We start from the raw sequence: 6,468 nt of genomic DNA, 5'->3' as shown, positions 1-6,468 counted from the left end.
GTCCGGTGACCATAAGGGTTATTTTCTACATAGTACTTCAAAACATGTTGTCATTTAGCTCCTAATAATGAAAATATGTAAACAGTGATCGATTTTAACAATTAATAATAATCGATAATTATAGTAATTAATTTATATATTAATTTACAAAATTAAAATTATTGATTAGTAAAATGCACATGAATAAAAAAAATTATAATTTATCACTAAATTAATATTTAAAATTAGTTATTATAATTTAATTTTGACTATAAAAAAAATTAATCATTAAAAATTAACTACATATATTTTACAAAAATGACTTAATTTTTAAATTTTTCTTTAATTATTTATAATAATAACTATTATAGCAATCAATAATTTTTAATTTTGTATATTAATATCTAAATTTATCACAATAATAACTAATTATTTTTTATTTTTAAAATTGATTTTTAATTATTTTCTTTTTTGCGATGGTCGTTATTTTCAACCTTATAAACATCATTCCAAATAAATTATATATAAACATAATCAATTTATTTTTCTCTTGAGAACGGTGTAACTGTTATAGTTATATATGTTCTTCTGATTCTGACAGTATGCATGTATATTGAAATTGTAGGAACAGAAGAAGATCATGTTATTGTTCTGCAATGGGAATTGTTTTCCATTCAACCAGAAACACGATTCTTTTTATTCGTCTTGTTGAAAGTGTGAAACAGAGCTACCATTTTTCTTCTCGGGCAATATTATTTATTGGAGAATATCGTTAACCACTTCGAATAATTTATTTTCTTTCGCTGAATTCTAGTTAATTTCATATTATCATGACATGAATTCTATTATTGTTTGAAACGATGATATTGGTGGTTCGTGGGTCAATCTACTCTGGGGTTTGTCTCCGGATATAGCATAGCGTTGTAGGAAAAAAAGCAAAGTGTATAATAATTAATAATAATTAGTAATAATTAAAATATTGTATAATAATTAAAATATATATTATTATTATTATTTATGTATAATAATTAGTAATAATAAAATATATATAAATATGAATATATATTGAAATGTTGTTAAATTTTAATATTTTTAACTCTTCTAATAATTATTTTATTTTATTTTTATCATAGGGGTAATTTAGTAATTTTAAAATTTTATCTATTAAATTTTTTTTAATCTATCACATCACTCAAATCATTCATTAACTCTCATAAAATTTATCTTCAAATCTACTCACTTCACCCTTTAAATTCACTAAAAAAACACATATATTTATCTAATCAAATTCCCACAAATTCATTTTTATTCTCTTTCTCAAAAGCATGTACACGTACGAACACGGGCTCATGTTTCTGGCTCCATCATGTCTGTCATTCAATTTTAGGAATCTGTGACGTGGGAATGATTCATAATTTCTCTCTATTTATTGTATTCACATCATAATAGGATAGTTACATTTAAAATTCATTCTTAAAGTATATTTAAAAAATGTTCAACGTCCTTAATAAAAAGGTTTTAAAATAACTTTAGAAAAAAAAAGTTGTGGTTTGATGGAATTGTTAGCTGCAAAACAGAAAATGAATACAACAAGAATTATTGTGATGATTTTTTGCTTGTGATGTTGATATTTATTTGTGATGCATGTAGCTGTGATTCACGTGGTGACGTGGCTCATAAGTTGGATCATAGTTGGTGTTCCAAAAGTAGGTAGAAGAAGTTGTCTCTATCTACATGAAACAAGTTCCACACTTATAACATGAAACAAGTTCCAGACTTATAATATAATTGCTGTTATACGAACACTACTGAAGACCTCACAAATCTGATTCTCTTGCGTGTTTGATGACGACCCGTCAACAGTATTTTCCTTTTACCACTCTTAGAAATTGGAATTTCAAGTCATGACCAAATATTAATTATTTCTTTCATAACAAGCTAGTGAGAATTATTGAGAACGAATTATTTTATATATTGGAAAAAAATTATAATCGAGAGTAGATAAGATATTTTAAAAATTCAAGTATATTATGTTAAAAAATAATAAAAATTATTTGAGTGAAACAAAAAAAATTTTACAAATAAAACAAAAATTAAGTAACAAAAAGAAAAAAAATAAGTTTTTTTTAAATTACCTAATAAATAAAGTTGGCAATTGAACATTCGAAATTAAAAAAGTCAAACCTTCTCATATAAAAATAAAAATAAACAATCAATAAAAATATAAAAAAAAGATAAATAATTAAATATAAGACTTAAAAATTATTTAATTTATTGAAATTGATAATTTACTATTTGAATATAATTATATGAAGAAAAAAAATCGAAAATTAAGATCGAAATAAGATAAAAAATACCTGAAAAATATGAATAAATTTTATAAACATAAAATAACCAAACAATAAAAAAAGAAAAAAATTATAAAACTAAATACCAAGATAATAATATATATATATATATATATAAAGTTTTTACATTATTTAATAAATTATTAATATTTTAATTATAAAAAAATAAGTTTTTCTTTTTTCAGAATAACCTAATAAATAAAGAGTTGGGAATTGAACATTCAAGATCATTCTCATATAAAAACAAAAATAAATAATTAATAAAAATAAATAAATAAATAATTAAATATGAGACCTAAAAATTATTTAATTTACTGAAATTGATAGTGCACTATTTAAATATAATTATATAAAGAAAAAAAAATCTAAAATCAAATCGAAATAAGATAGAAAATACCTCAAAAATATGAATAAATTTTATAAATATAAAATAAACCAAAGAAAAAGAAAAAAGTTATAAAATTAAATACCAAGAATATATATATATATATATAAATTTTTTACATTATTTAATAAATTATTAATATTTTAATAATTTACACGAACATAAATAAAAACAGAAATACGGTCAAAAGAGAAATATGAACCCTACACGCGTGCATGTGTCCTCAATTGATAACCTATGCACATATTTTTATATCGAAACAGAATGTGTTACCTAATGGCGGGTTTGTGTCGGTGGGACTACGAGGATGTGATGGTACATTATTTGTTAAAGATCCGTTAATGTTCGTGGGACTGTAAATAAAATAAGGTTAAAATACTCCGTTGGTCCTCGTTTTTGTTACAGAATCTCAATTTGGTCCTCGTATTTTTATTAGTCTCAATTAGGTCCTCATTTTTGTAAATTAGTATCAATTAGGTCCTTTTCGTTAGTAGAGAACTAACACCGTTAAGTAGGTGCCACGTGTCAACTCCTCGTTTTTTTGAATTTTTGAATTTTTTTTTTTATTTTTTTTTGAATTTTTTAATTTTTTTTAAAAATTTTTTTAATTTTTTTCAAAAAATATTTATGTCACGTGTCACTTCTGTGATGTGCCACGTGTCAATCTAATATGGTGACACGTGTCAAATTAATGTATGAATCTCAATTTGGTTCTCATATTTGTTAAATTGATTTGATTTGAGTCCAAACTTTTTTAAAAAAATTTCAATTTCGGGCAATCCAAAATTAGACCAAATTTTACTTTTATATAATGTTATGATTATTTTTATTAAAATTGATATTTTTATTAAATATTTTAATAATATTAATTATATTTAATATTAAAATTTTAAATATATTTATTTTAATTTTTTATAAAATTATTTTAAAATTTTAAATTTGAATTTATAAAATTGTTATTTTTAAGCCAACTCTAAAATATTGTTGATATTGAATATTATACAAATATTTCGAATATAAATTTATTAATTTATATATTTATAATTTTAAAATAAAATTTAAATAAAGCTTAATGTAAAATATAAATTTAAATAAATTAAATGTTGTTAAAAATATGTAATAGAAATATCACTTGTAATAAAAGTATCATCATTACATTTATAAAAAAATTAAATTTGTTCTAAATTTGGAGCATCTGAAATTAAAATTATTTTAAAAAAATTTGGGACTGAAATCAAATCAAATTAACAAATATCAGGACCAAATTGAGATTCATACATTAATTTGACACGTGTCACCATATTAGATTGACACGTGGCACATTACAGAAGTGACACGTGGCATAAATATTTTAAAAAAAAAATTTTAAAAAAAATTTAAAAAAAATTTTAAAAAAATTTAAAAAAAATAAAAAAAAATAAAAAAAATTCAAAAAAATGAGAAGCTAACACGTGGCACCTACTTAAGGTGTTAGTTCTCTATTAACGGAAAGGACCTAATTGATACTAATTTACAAAAATGAGGACCTAATTGAGACCAATAAAATTACGATGAACAAATTGAGATTTTGCTACAAAAACGAGGACCAACAGAGTATTTTAACCATAAAATAATACAATACTTACTAATAGGGGTGAGTAAGGGTCGGGTTGGGTCGGATTCGGGTCCGATATGTCCAGTTCGACATAATTTATATTCAATATTTCAAAATTCAACCCGACCATTTAATTTATCGGGTTAACTGAATATGGATAAGTTTGGATACGGATAACTTTAGTCGGGTTATTCGGGTATGACATATATTAAATTAATTAAAATAAACTAATGAAATTTATCAAAATAAAATAAAATAAAATTAAAGAATTTTTTATGAACAAAACCCATGTTTTATGAAAAAACCCAGAAATCACAGAGAAGACATGGCACTGAACAAGCATAATATGCATAAAAGTAGATTAATCGGATACAATGATACAGGAATCAAAATCTTCCTCACCAAAAATCAAATATTTAAATCATTTAACCCCATTACTAACAACCAAACCCATTTCAAGCCTCCCTTTACCTAAACCCTAAAATTCACAAACGCAAAAACCACTTTCTCTTCTCTCTCGATCCACAATGGCAGAGCGTGAGGCAGTCTCGCAGTGGACATGGCAGTGATAGGGGGTTGTCGACGCCGCTGAAGACCTTGCTAGGAAGTGGAGAAAGGGATCCCTCACAAAACTTGAGCGTCACACAATTTTGGAGATGCTAAAGATTTCAGAGAAGAAATGGAAGGCACTGCAGTTGCTTGGATGAAGGAATTCAAGTGGGGAAAGTAAGTGGAAAAACAAATGGGAAAGAGGAGAGGCTAACAGGAAAGTGGAGAATAAATGAAAAGAGGGACTGTCAAGGTTTTTCAGTCTTAAAGTATGGTCGGGTCGGGTACCGTCAATTTTTTTTTCTTAAACCGAATCCGACTGTTGGTATCCGTTTTACCCGTTTTAAATGATTCAATCTTACCCGAATTCGTACCAAACCGACCCATCACCTATTTTTTCATTCGGATTGGTCGGGTTCGGTCGGCTTAACCATTTTTGCTCACCCCTACTTACGAAGACAAAGATTCAAAGAAGAAATGATATGTTGACTACTTTTTCTCTTACTTCATATATTCCACTTCTTGTACACACTTGTTTGCATTTAAGAGTCGTAAGGTCTTTCATTTTCTATATGCTGCATCACTCAATTTTTCATCCTATTTCTTTTTAATCTTTAATTATTTTATTTTATTTTCTTAAATAATATTTGATAAAATTTAACGACTTTTTATGATAATTATTGAACTAAAACTCCATCACATCGGTGTATTTATGATTTGAGTTCATTAAATAATACTTTTACATTTTAATTAATTTTATATGATTGTGTCTTTTCATTATTTTTTAAATTTTTATATAAATATTATATTGATATCGGAATTAAACTTGATATTTTAAATTTTGTTTTAAAATTATAAATTTAAATTTATTTCAACTATATTTAAAAATCATATTTAAAAAGTATAGTTCAAATAATTTTATATATAACTATTTGAAATATAAATTCTAATAAAAAATCAATATCAAAGTATGATGTAAGAAATTTATTTGAAAAATATAAATTTCAAATTTAAATTTATAACTTTCAAACACAATTTAAAATGAATTGGTTATTGTGGTCATGAAGTGAGAACCTACATCAAATTAAGTGGGCAGCTACAATAGACCTCTTGAACAAGTTTTTCAACTTTGGCTAGCCAAAATTTTTTGACAACACACCTTTATTATTTTTCGTTTCCTTTAAACTTGAATTTTAACATAAAAGCATCATTTACTTTACCTGTATCGGTCATTACCAAAAATGAACTCGTTCTTGTTGTCATGCATAAGTGAAGAGTAGAGTGTTACTAAGTGAGGAGTTGTGTTAAACTTTTTGAACAAATTTTTCAATTTTGGATTGTCACACATTTTTTGACAACACAGCTTCACTGCTTTGCGTTTCCATCAAAGTTGAGTTGCAACATCAATGTACCATTTACTTGGATTGAATCATTCATTACAAAAAATTAACTGGTTGTTTCTATCATGCATAAATGTGAACTTACATTAAATAAAGCGAGGAACTATGATAAACTCTTTAAACAAGTTTTTCAACTTTGACTCTCCAAATCATTTTCATTGATCGATGTGTCATTATTGGTAGAGTTTCACTCATCATTATCTTCCTAAACAG

This window comes from Vigna unguiculata, chromosome 6, assembly GCF_037176805.1.
Source record: "Vigna unguiculata cultivar grain cowpea cultivar isolate G323 ecotype 2 chromosome 6, ASM3717680v1, whole genome shotgun sequence".
Lineage (NCBI taxonomy): Eukaryota > Viridiplantae > Streptophyta > Magnoliopsida > Fabales > Fabaceae > Vigna > Vigna unguiculata.
This window is presented reverse-complemented; position numbering follows the sequence as displayed.